Consider the following 13,015-nt stretch of genomic DNA (forward strand, 5'->3'; position numbering starts at 1 on the left):
TATCAAGCTCTGCCCTGGTGCATTTGTGTTTTCTGGGATCGGGTGGGGAAGGTCACTGGATGGGAAACCTCTTGCAGCAGGTTGTCATAGTAACCACAACTTTCAATTTCATGTACAAGAGTCCCTGAGAGGAAACACAGCCAAGGGGTGGGGGAGGAGAGGTGGGAAGTCACCCAAAGCTCCCAGTGTTGTCCTCCTGTACCCTCTTCTTTGCTTCTTGCTGGTTTACATGCTCAAGGTGGATGCCATTATGTGTGGGCATCTCCGCAGAAGCTGCTTAAAATAGCCGCCCAACTATTTCAGGGAGCAGCTGAATATGTATGAAGCTATTTTAGAAAAGATATCCCTGGCCTGGCCAATCTTAGCCCCATCCTTTCCCCTGGAAGTGCCGAGAAGCTGAACAGGGCCTTTCTTAGTCTCTCCCGTTGGGTGGGGGATTTTAGAAGCCACAGGAATAACATTCTGGCTAACGTTGGCCTTGCAACCCTGTCGGCTCTGCGTCCTGATCCTGTGGTCACAGGATTCTAGCCAGACAGCTCAGCCCTCCAGGTTCCCCCAGAGCCTTGGAGGTTCACCAACTACTTTGATATGATCCCGTTTTTCTGGGGCTCTGGGGATCTCAGAATCTTGGGCATTTCCACTTGTCTGGTCGGTTACTCATTTTATTCATTCAACACACTTGCTGATAGGTGACCCGACTGGGGAATGCACTGAGTAGTAGGATCACATGGATTTCTGACACAAGTTCACGAGGGTGGGAGACAGGTGAGGACTGAGATAAGGGTCTATCGGTAGGACTGTTACCTGATAAAACCACTATGGAAATCAATATGGAGATTCCTGAAAAAACTAACAATACAAATTCCAATTGACCCAGGTATTTCACTTCTAGGCATCTTCCCAAGAGATAAAGACATCATACCACAGTGATATATGTATACCCATATTTACAGCAGCACAATTCATAATAGCTAAATCTTGAAAACAGCCCATGTGTCCATCAACAGATGAATGGATAAAGAAAACTATGGATAAAGAAAATGTATTTATAATGGAGTACTACTCTGCCACTTGTAGGAAAATGGACCACTTTGTGAGCATAATGTTAAGTGAAACAACTCAGACACACAAGCTTAAATATTGCATGGTTCCTCTTATACCTATATCTATATCTATCTATCTCTATCTCTATCTCTGTCTCTATCTTTATCTCGATCTCCATCTCTGTCTCTGTCTCTATCTCTATCATCTCTATCTCTATCTGCCTATGCCTATGTTTATGCCTATATATACATAAAGTTATTACAAAATAAAAGAGAGGAGGGAGAGAAAGATATTGTGATTCAATGCAGACTATGTATCTAAAAATATACCTTGACTTAGTAGGTCTTATCTGTTTTATATGTTCTTTGATCTATTGATCTGGTTTTCAACCTATATGTATGATAATTAACTTTATAAGGGTATATGATAAATAGATGAATCTGACATTGGAAACATAAAAGGGGGTGGAGGGAGTGGGAAAATGAGAATTGAAATGTGTTATGTACATGTACCAGTTTCCTACAGTGAATATAATCATTATGTACTGCAAACATGTGCTAATAAAGATTTAAAAAGCCAAGCAATCATAATAAAAAGAAAATGAAATTTAAATATATATGGGATATGTCAATAAACTTAATAAAGAAATTTTTTTAAGTGGTAAAAAAAAAAAAGTTCCAAAATGGAGTGAGGGTGCTGGGGAGTCCAGGGAAGGGGCCCTGGCTTCTTCTGATGGCTGAGAGGAAGAGCACCTTGGGGCTGAGCCTGGAGGGAGGAGCCTCCAGGCCTGAAGGGGAGGAAGCACAGTGGGCTCTGAGGAGTGTGGAGTGTGGCGGGGGCAGAGGCAGGCTGTGCTGTCAGGAGGTCAGAAAGGAAAGGGAACCAGCCCAAGACAGCTTCCTCAGGGGCTGGGAAAGAATCCCCTCCCTGGATCTGAAGGGTCTGGTGGATCTGCGCTGCTCTCACTCTAGACGAGGAGTGCCTCAGGGCGAGGGGCTGTCAGGCCCTCTGGGCACCTCCAGAGCCCGGTGCCAGGCTGGGCACTGAGCAGACTCACAGGATGCTGGGCGAAAGGCTGGATTCTGGAGCCAGGCAGCCTGGGCTCAAATGTAGGCTCTGTCTCTTACTGGCTTTGATACTGGGACAGTTGTCTGACTTCTCTTCACCTCTGTTTTCTCATCCCTATAAGGAACGTTTGGTTTGGATCTAAAACGTCCCTTGAGAAGCTCACGTGTTGAAGGCTTGGATCTCAGGGCTGCAGTGATCAGAGGTGGGGCCTTTGGGAAGCGATTGGATCCTGAAGGCACTGGTCTTGCCAATGGGTTAATCCATTGATGGGTTCATAAGTGAATAGACTACTGGGAGGGAGTAGAAAAGCCAAGCAGTGGGAACTACTTGGAGGAAGTAGATCACTGGGGGCACGGTCTGGATGGATATATTCTCCGACTCTGTCTCCAACTCTGTCTCCATCTCTGCCTCTCTGCCTCTTCCCCTCTCCCTCTTGCCTTGCAGGCTGCCAGGAGGTGCACCAGTGACAGCTTTCCTTTGCCATTCCTTTCTGCCATGGTGCTCTGGCCTCCCCACAGGCCCAGAAATATGGGGCCATGTGACCACAGACCGAACCCTCTGACACCATGGCCCAAGATAACTCTTTTCTCCTTTAAGTTGATTATCTCAACGTATTTTATGACAGAGGCAAAAGATGACCGACACAATGGGGATGACAGCAGAACCTATGTCATGAAGCTTTTTGGTGAGAAGTAGATAAATTAAGCTATGTAAAGAGGGCTGAGTGCAATAGTGTAGCACTTGTTGTCCTAGTTACTTAGGAGATTGAGGCAGAAGATTACAAGCTCAGAAGTTCAAGGCAGGCCTGGGCAACATAGTGAAACATTTAAATACATACACACACACACACACACACACACACACACACATACACACACCTATAACCTGTAGCCTCAACCTATAAGGCTCAGAAAGCTGTGTAGCACGTAATAATAAACAATATACAAAAATGTTTATTTTTTATTATTCTGTTTTAATTTTTATCTAGAGAAGGGAGTGTCCTCAATGATGAACTTTATCTCCAGAATAAAAATAGCTTTGTTATTCTAACTGATTACATCATACATACCCACTATAAAAAGTTCACGTGTTCGAAGCAAAAACGTAAAAAAATCACCTTAAGCCCTGACTCTCAGGTAACTGCCATGACATGACCACCGGCCTTGGGCTGCATTTTCACGTCTTTCCAAAATTCTTATGGTGACATCTTAACCCCCAAAGTGACAGTTTTCAGAAGTGGGGCCTTTGCAAGGTGAGCAGCTCCCAGAGGCAGAGCCCCCGTGAACAAGATTAGTCTCCTCAGGGGCTGGGGATTTAGCTCAGCGGCAAAGCGCCTGCCTGGCAAGCGCAAGGTCGTAAGTTCGGTTCCCGGTACCGGAGAAAAACCAAAAAAAAAAAGATTAGTCTCCTTATGAAGGCCAAGAGCGACCCCTCCTCTCGCTATCCGTGAGCCAGAAGGTGGACCCTCATCACACACCGACTCTGCCTTGCTCTCGGACTTCCAATCCCACGAACTGTGACAAACAAATTTCTGTTGCTTATGAGGTAGGTTAAACTTGAATTCCTCAAAACTGTGAGCCAAAGCTTGTCAGTAGATCAGTATGTAACCTTATTTTACCTGCTTCTGTGTAAAGGTACATCAACCAACACTGAAGTCAGGGAATGCAAGTGAAACTCCCTCCTTCCTTGAGTGGGGTAAAGCCTGAATTCCTCAAAACTGTGGGCCAAATTAAACTCTCCTCCTTCAAGTTGCAAGTGTCATGTATTGTGTCTCAGCCACAAGAAAGCTGACTCATCCAGCATCATTCCACATCCGTATACAAATTATGCATTTTTCTTCAATAATTAACTAGTAGTTCTCCACTTATGGACCACCTTGTTGCTTCCCTTTATTTACTAGTATAAGTAATTTATTAGTATAAACAATACCATGATGAATATCATCACTGGTAATAAAATAGTGACAAGTATTTGGCATTTATCGTGGGCCCGGCTCTCTGCTAAGGATTTGGTAATATTATCTCATTGAAGCCTCACAACAAGCTTCACAAGAGGGAGGCATAATAATTATGCCCACTTTATAAATGAGGACTCTGGCACTTAGAACTGTTAAGTAATTTTTCCAAGTCACACAGCCTATAAATCAAATCTTGCTGACCTCAGATTCTACACTTTGACCAATGCACTCTGCTGCCTTCTTACACACAACCCTGGGCACTGTTGAACGTTTCCCTAGGGATCCTTGTGCAGAATGGACTGCTGAGTTGAGGACGGGCACATGTGCAAGCATTGGTGGATATGGTGACATGTCCCCTCCACAAAGTGTGCCTTAATACACAACCCACTAACAGCGCTCCAATGTTCCTGTATCCCATTTCTGATCTCGCTAAGTACTCTCATTCCCTGAAACAGGCCCCCACAAGTACATCTTGATTCTTACTGTGTGTCCTCTGGTTTGCCAGTGACTCATCCTTTTGCATACTTCCTATCCTAGGTGTTTCCTCTTTTGTGAATTGCTCATTCACATTCTCTACACATCTTCCTACTGGCAATTTGTCTTTATCTATAAGAGCTCTTTACATATGCGTGCTGTTAACCCTTCAGTCTTCACACAAGTTGAAATACTCTGCTATCTTCTTTTAACCTTGATTATTTTGGCTTTTAATCCGTTTTTTCAGTTCCTGGGTTTGGTTTTATGTTCAAGGAGGCAGTCCCCATCCTAATATGACACATTTATTCTCTCAGCTTTTTGGTTTGCTTTTATAGTTTTTTGCTTTGCGGTCACCTTGGGATTTATTTTGTTGCAAGGACTAATGTATAGAGGCAGTTTTATCCCCCCCTCCACTACAAAACTTGTTGGTTGTCTTTACATGTTAGGAATCATCTGTCTTGTCATTTTTAATGTTCAGGGCCACTCTTCACCATACTAAACTCATGAACATGGGTATCTAGTTCTAGGCCTCCTGTTCCACTTCACTAGGCCACTATTCCTTTATCAACAGTGATTTTTTAGGTTGTTCAAACAGATTCATTTTCCCAGATGCACTTTGTAATCACATTATGAAAAAAAACTTGTTAAGATTTTGACCAAGATTCCATTTGTAGACCTTATACCTCCTTATAGTCTCTTATTGGCCATTTTATGTTTTCATTTCTTTGGGGACTGACCTCTTTCCTCCTCTATGCTTCTCACCTGGAGGATTGGGTCCCACCTTCTGCATGGGAACCTTCTACATCAGCCTTGTAGGCAGTGACCACTCCCTCCCCCAGCACTCTGCCTTTCCCATGGTACTTCTGGCTTATTCACCCTGTATTACAATTATTACTTAAAGGACAAGCTCCTTGATAAAGGGTTCCTGCATAGCCTGCGTGTTTGTACATTTCCTACCATACCTAGCAGGTGGTCCAGGCTCTGGTTATTTGTAGGATAAATCAATGAATGAGCAAATGAATGAAAGACATCCTCCTGGAAAGGTGATTGTGCAGGGCAATGAACTGAACACAAAAGTCCTCTTTTCCATGGGATTGCATTAGAAAACAATAGATTGTCCTTGGCTAACCCCTAAGAGCAAACCAGAATCAGAGAAGTGTTCATGGCTACACCAGTGCCTTGTACAAGATACCCCAGTACCGCTCGAGAGACTACCACCCTCGTCAAGCATGCAGGGCATTTTTGGGGAATGGGGGGCTGTTGTGCTGGTCTTAAGAGGCCTCAGAAGAAAGAAGACAGATGGAATTTCCTGCAAGTCTGCATTTGAAAAGCATTTTTCTGTTAGATACAATAACCTTGAAAGCTGGAACTACTAACTGTATTTTGGAGATGAGGAAACTGAAACTCAGAAAGATGGAGACCCAGATAGTAATAGATAGTAAGTGCTCAGACTGGATAGAGCTATGGAACCTTAGTTCTTCTGTGATAACACCCAGAGCAGCAGGTCTGAGATGCTGAGGGAATGGAGCCCAGAGGGGTCCCATATGGAGCAAAGGTCCCACCCTCAGTAAGTCAAGATTACCCAGAAAACTCCTTTTCCCCCACAGCAGCTGTGCTGCTGCTGCTGCTGTGAATTTTCCTGAAGAGCATCAGACTCAGGTCAAAGAGCCTCTGTCATTGCAGGGGACACACCACACAGGCTGCATTGTCACCCTGGGGCTGGGGAGGGGAGGGATGGGGGAGGTGGACGATTCGCCATGGGGATATAGATCGATGCTCGGCACACATCTGGGGAGCTTCTCTGTATTCCCCCTCCCAGCCTGCCCAGGCTCCAGGGTGGGGGCTTTCTGACTTGGCCCTGCAGCCCCGTCCTGGGAGTGTGGCCAAGCAGCCACTTCCTTACTGAGCTGACAGCTGCCGGGCAACCCCCCGCTTATTTCTGAGCCTGGATTAAAGCTCGGGTTTCTCAGGAAGGACCATGAGCTGGGAACCAATGTATCTCTGGAGTTTGACTGTGCCCAGCCCAGTATAGGCCCTAGGCGCACGGAGGTGAGAAGCCCACTGGTTTCTTGCCTCATGGAGCTCTAAAAATGGATCCTAAGGAAAATTCCCAGCCCTACCCATGTGTCCTGATGGAGAAGCCAAGTTCTGGGGGAGCCTGGGCGTGGGGCCTCTGTAGCAACAGTAGAGCTTGGATGTCAGGCTGAGGCACTGGGCTTCATCTTGTGGGCAAAACAGAGTCTCTAGTTTGAAGCAAGACCCTGCCATGATTAGGTTTGTGCATTTGAAACAGATCACCTGGGTATATTTATTTTCAATAAACATGCCTTGTTTTTAGGGTGGAAATGAAAGCATCCCCATTTTGGATGAACAGTGTCAAAGATAAGGAGCCAACGGACGTGAACCTGGCTGAGCTGCTCACCTGTAGGATGCAGGTGAGGGGAGAGACTTGAAGCGAGAGAGACCTTGGTTCACGTTCACGTCCCTGCCACTGACTTATAGTGTGACCTACAGCAAATTACAACTGTCTCATCTCAGCCTCAGTTTCCCTCTTCGTGAAGTGGAAATGCTGTCAGCAAACAGCCAGGGCTACCACCACACAAAGTGGCGTGTCAAATGACACTGTCCCTTTGTACAGCCCCGACAAATGTGAAGCGTAAGGGAAGGCTGCAGGAGGCTCAGAGCACATACCCCAGGGCCTTTCAGACATCCACACCCCCGCTAAGTCTCTCTCAGCTGTTCCAGCTCAAACCAAAGGCACCATACAAAAACACAGTGCGGTCCAGAGACGCAGTCCCCGTGTGTGCTGGGTGGCCACCTGCCCTGGCTGCAGCCTGCTGGACCATGAACGTCAACAAGATCCCCTTCCCGGTGGGAGGAGGAACAGGGAGCTGGCTTGTTCTCCGAGAGTGGAGCAGGGGCAGGCAACGAGGAACACTCTAAGGCGGGACGCTTCTTCTTGCACTGTTCGCAGCTGTCTACATAAGGCGTCCATTATGTACGGGCCCCAACACCAAGGAGATTGAGAGGCTGAGCTAAAATTAGTGTCAAATGTGCACCCGCCAGAGACACAAAACATCCGAAGGTCAGATGCTCTAGGCAGCCGACCAGGTAGGCGTGGGGGAGCCTGGCATCTGGCGTCCCAGGTCCCTCTTGGGCACAGGGACAGACATCTCCACCCAGCTTAGGTTAAAAAATAGAATGCAGACTGTATATATATTCCTCATTTAACAACTGAGTTCCGTTCCTGTGACTAGGTCGTTAATTGAATTGTTTGCTGAATTAGGAATTATATATAGTATGTACATTACAATATTCAGACCAATGAAGTGGTCAGAGGAAATTCCAACTTGATTATTTTGCTTTTATTTGCATATCTCTTACATGCAGTATAACAGAAAATAAAGCTACAGTGCTGTACAGTACAATCAGCAAAAATTATAGTACTGTATAAGTAAGGTGTACTGTACAAAAAAAAGACACTGAGGGTGTATAAACAAGATGTACAGACTCTACAAAAAGAAAAAAGATGGGTGGTAAGTCCAAGCCTCAGGTTGCAAGTGTGAAAAGTTGTTAAACAGGTAGGTTGTTAAATGAGGAATATCTGTAGATACATATTCAAATGTGTGTATGTACATACACAGAAAAAGGATGGAAAAGATTCACTAAATAGCTTAGTCATGGATGTGAAACAGTGAATTTTTTTCCTTTTCCTGTACTTTTCAAAATTTTCACAATAAATATGCATTACTTTTGAAATCAGAAAAGAACACAATAGCCAGGCATGGTGGCGCACGCCTGTAATCCCAGGACTCTGGAGACTGAGGCAGGAGAATTGCTGCATGTTTGAGGCCAGCCTGGGCTACAAAGTGAGTTCAAGCCAGTCTGAACTGGATAATAAAAACCTGTCTCAGGGCTGGGAATATAGCTCAGTGGCACAAGCACCTGCCTAGCAAATGGAAGATCCTGAGTTCGATTCCCTGTACCAAAAAAAAAAAAAAAAAACCACAAAAAATGAACATAATAAAAGAGGATAGAAATTGTGTGTCTATATTAAATATACAAAACAATTAAATTGTGTGCACTTTTTGGCATGCAGTGTATGTGTGTATGTAAACACATTTACATGGCTGGCTAGTGTTAAAGAACAATGTTCTTCAACCCCTCATTTTATGGAGAAAATTGAGCCCTACAAGCAAATCAGCCCAGAAACGTCTTTTCACTGGCCCTGGTGTTGAACTGGAGTTTCCCTAGCCCTGCCCCATTTATTCCTGCAGTTATTTTATACCCACTTTATTTAAATAGAAATCAAGGAAGAGATATGAATTGATTTACCCGCTGATGCCTGGCTGGGAAGCCACAGAACTACATCGCAGCCCTAGTTTCCCATCTGTAGCCTACTAAGTTGTGAAGAAGAAAGTGTCTTTGGAAAAGCTAAGTAAAACCATACCAAACCTCCTCCCTGCTCCTAAAGCCTGGAGCATTCAGACAGCAGCCCCTTCGGGCCCTTATAGCCCCTTACTGAGGAGAGTGGTGGGTGGGCTTCCTGGAGCCACTTGGAGCGCATTTTTCCCACCTGGGTCTTGTGGTCCTGAGGACAGATCTGGCCATGGGGGCCTCTGAGGGAACAGGTGACAAGTTAGGATGTGAGGGCCCCAAGGGCAGGGCCCGCTCCTTTTCCTGAGGTGGGACAGGTTGGTTTGGGAAGGCTGGAAGGTGCCAAGCTTTTGGAGGGAGGGGCTGCCACATAAACCTCCCTCTCCTGGCCCCTTCAGCTCACCAGCACGCCAGACCTGGTAGGTACTCTAACCTGAGCCTTTTGTTCCAGCTGCCCCCTCTGCTTGAGAATCCTGTCCCCACCCCCATTTTCTACCTGCAACTCTTCAGGGCCCAATTTATCACGCATCTGTGCACTCTCATTAGTGAAGTCCATTTTACTGAGCGTCCCTATGTGCTAAAGCAAGGCGGACTTAGCCCCAATCCCGCAGGTACCTCTAGTGTTTAGAGAGAGAGGCTCAGGGTTATTTCAGCATGAACTCTGGGACAACTGCCTGTTTAAGCCACTCCTTAGCTGTGTGTACTGGGGCCAGTCACGTAGCCTCTCTGTGCATTGGTTCTCAGCGGTGAAAGAGGATGATAATAGCACCTGGCTCATTGGACTTGTGCAGACAGATTGTAAATCCCTATAAAGCTCTTATAAAAGTACCTGGCATGACATAAATGCACAATGATCATTAGCTATGATTGTCTGTATATGACCATCTGGGCCACAGTCCCTCCTTACAGTGTCCACCCTGCCCTTACCCACTGGCTGCTGTCTTCTCTGTGGTCCCATAGCCCTTCAAGCACCTCTGAGTTAGAGCATCAGTGGCCATGCAGTGCAGGTACTGGCGGCTGCTTAGTCCTCACTTTTATGCCTTTCTCTCCAAGCCCCAGCACAAAAGCCATCTCCATGCTCCTTCAGAGTCTGGAGCTGGCCTGTGTCCTCAGCCACAGTCCAGACAGCCAAACAGCCTCCTGACTGACCTGCCTCTGCTCCCTTTCTGCAGCCCTGCAGGTCTCAGGCTCCCCCGATCCCTGGGCCCTTGGCAAGGTTTCCCCAGTCACAACCACTGTGGAGTGGTTCTCACATTTCCTCAGCTGCTTCGTCTCATGCTTCCTCTCTGCTCCTTTGCTTACATGGGGAAGGGACACTCCTTCTGCTGTCTGGCTCCCCAGTGCCTAGAATGCAGTTCCAACCGAATGAGCATTTCCAAGGAAAGTCAAGCTCACTGGCCTTACTTCCTGTCAAGGCACATCTGGTGGATTGACAACTGGTGGGCAACTTGTAACACCAAGCAGAACTTCATAAGCATGGTGCTGGGTGTGAGAGGCCCACCTGAGGACTGCTGCCAGCAGCATAAGAGGTAGAACTGGAGAAGAAGAAGAGAAGTTGTTGGGAGCCTGTTGGAAGCTGTTGAAGAAGCTGAAAGGAGCTGCTGGTTCTCTTGGAGGGCCTTGTCATGCTGGCTTTCCTGATGAACTTGGCTATTCCCATTGTCCAAGGAGTTTGACCTTGTTGTCACTGAATTGGCATCAAACCAGCCACTTGAGCTCACTGGGACCTGTGAGCTGGTCCTCACTTGAGCATCGATTCCTGGCTCAGGAGGGGAAGATGGTGCACTGCCTGTCTCCTGAGAAGCTTGCTGCATTGGCTTTCCTGATGGGAACTCGGCTGTCCTGATCATTGGAGGAGCTCAGGACCTCCCTGTTGCTGCAAATGGCTGTGGTACTTTTCAGGGGAGCTCTGGTTCTTATTTTGAGTGTGGCTTCCTGGCTCCAGTGAAGATCCCTCAGCCTGCTAGCACAGATCCCGCTGGCATAGACTTTCTAGATTCCACCACTGACAGTTGGCCTTCCTAGCGCAGATCCATGAAACAGGCCAGCATGAGACATTGTCATGGGCTCTAGGCCTCCAGCTGGACTCATGGGAGGCATTGTTATGGGCTCTAGGTCTTCAGATAAACTCATGTAGGACATTATCGTGGGATCCAGGCCCTCAGCTGGATTCTTGGGTCTTTAGTGTGTGCACAGATTTCCTGAACTCTTGTATATGACTCTTTGGGTGACTGTTATAAATAATCTTATCAAATATGTGTCCTGTATATTGTTCCCCTTGCAAAAACCCCAAACCAGCACAGCACACATGGTAACCACACATGCTACCTTTTCAACCCAGAGCCTCACAGATCTTTCCAGTAGCCTGTTGCATGGCAGGGACAGGAGCTAGCCTAGAGGAGCACGGAACCTAAATGTCAACTGCAGGACACCCAGGCCTGGGCGGCCTTGCACACGATCTCTTGAGTTTGATTCTGGAATTGTCTAAGGAGGCAAATGTTTCACAATGAGACCCGAAGGCTCACAGGCACCTTGCTCCTTACAGGAAGGGCAGGCAGGGCTTCAGGGCAACTTTCCTTGGCTCCAGACCCTACTGTTTCTACACTCCATGGCACCATGATGTGACAGTGTTCTGAGTCTTTTTCAGAGAAGGAACCGTAAAACTCTACCACTGCAAAGTGTTTCAGCATACAGAAACTGCTTTGGGGCAGGAGCCACTTTGCTATAGGCTGGAGGAGAGGAGAGGCTAAGACAGGTGAAACATCAGTGCTGAATCCTTAGAAGGTCGCTATTCTGGGCGACCCATTGTCTGTCAGGGACCTAGGACAGCAGATTGGTGGGGTGGCAAAAGGAAGGATAAGCCACAGGGTCATGTGGCCAGAGCAGCCGTGCACAGTGGGGCCATGAGCACGAGAGACGTCAGTGAGGGTCTGCTGCCCGCGCCCCTTACTGCAGTTCAACCCCACAACCAAACCCCAGACAGAAAAGATCCCTTCCTTGGCTCACAGCTTTTGCTGTACTGTGGTTATCCACACATACATCTGCTCCATTGGAATGGACACTAATGGAGGGCTGCATGTCAGAGTATGGCTTCAAGCAGAGACTATAGAAGTCTCTCCCTCCCACCCACAAATGCACGCCCAAGCACATATACACTGGGCCCAGTGCTGTCTGCCAATGTAAGAGGCCCCAGGAGTAACTGAACAGGAGACTGAATCCTGGGAAAGAGGCCTGCAACTGCAGTGCCATCCTCATCACCGCTGTGCCAATGGCAGGGCTTGCTCTGCTCACTTTAGTGCAATCCCACTGCCTCACTTTACAGACAAGGAAACAAAGCCTCAGAAAGACAGGTTTTTGCTTGAGACTTTCCAGAGAGGCAGAGGCAGAGGCAGAGATCTGGGGTCAGGGGCCAGATCCCTGGCCTCCCTCCAGGGCTCTCCCAGCAGTACATGCTGGGCACCAGACATTGGTGCCAGCTGCAAGACACTGGACACAGGGTAGCTTCTTCTCAGAGCCTCAGGGTCATATAAGACACCATTTTCCTGCCTGAGCTGAGGCCATGTCCACCTACCAACTGGCCACCAGGCTGAGCCTATGGAGTGGGTGACTGGGAAGAGCTTACCTGTCAAGACAGCAGCTGTAACATCACGGGGGAGATGTGTCAGAGATTCCTAAGCGCTCCAAGGACTGTGCTGGAGGGGGACCTGTGAGAAGGAGAGGAATGAGAATATTATCCACCACCATCTGTCAACTTGCATTTGAATTTGAAAAATGCATCCCCACATGGAGTGCACAGCCCTTTCTCTAGCACGGTGACTGCAGGGTGGGGGCCAGGCCCCCAGCATGCAGCCACAGCCTCGGCACTCCACCCGCAGAGTGGAAGTCACAGTCGCTTGCTCAGCAGACCGCAGGCACTCTCAGCCTGCTTGGCTTGGGAGTCTCCCTTTCCTGATCAGAGCAATTCACTCCTTCTTTTCTCCCCCTCTCATTCATTCACAAGTGCATCCAATAGCCATTTGGGAAGTTGGTGTCAGGTCTTATGGAGAAGAAGTCACTGAGAGCTCCACTTTGTCGAGAAAGGCATGGCAGCCCTAG

General features: G+C 47.4%; 1 protein-coding gene across 3 annotated transcripts in view; it reads right to left on the bottom strand.

The window, feature by feature from the left end:
- Hivep3 (human immunodeficiency virus type I enhancer binding protein 3) overlaps window positions 1-13,015 on the bottom strand; it is a 334,231-nt gene that overhangs the window by 145,428 nt on the left and 175,788 nt on the right. For all 3 annotated transcript variants that reach the window (XM_005410588.1, XM_013507767.1, XM_013507768.1), the window contains one exon: window positions 12,543-12,624. The gene's annotated coding sequence lies outside the window, so the exon portion shown is untranslated. The remainder of the gene's footprint in view (window positions 1-12,542; window positions 12,625-13,015) is intronic.

This window comes from Chinchilla lanigera, unplaced genomic scaffold, assembly GCF_000276665.1.
Source record: "Chinchilla lanigera isolate Chin_1 unplaced genomic scaffold, ChiLan1.0 scaffold00136, whole genome shotgun sequence".
Lineage (NCBI taxonomy): Eukaryota > Metazoa > Chordata > Mammalia > Rodentia > Chinchillidae > Chinchilla > Chinchilla lanigera.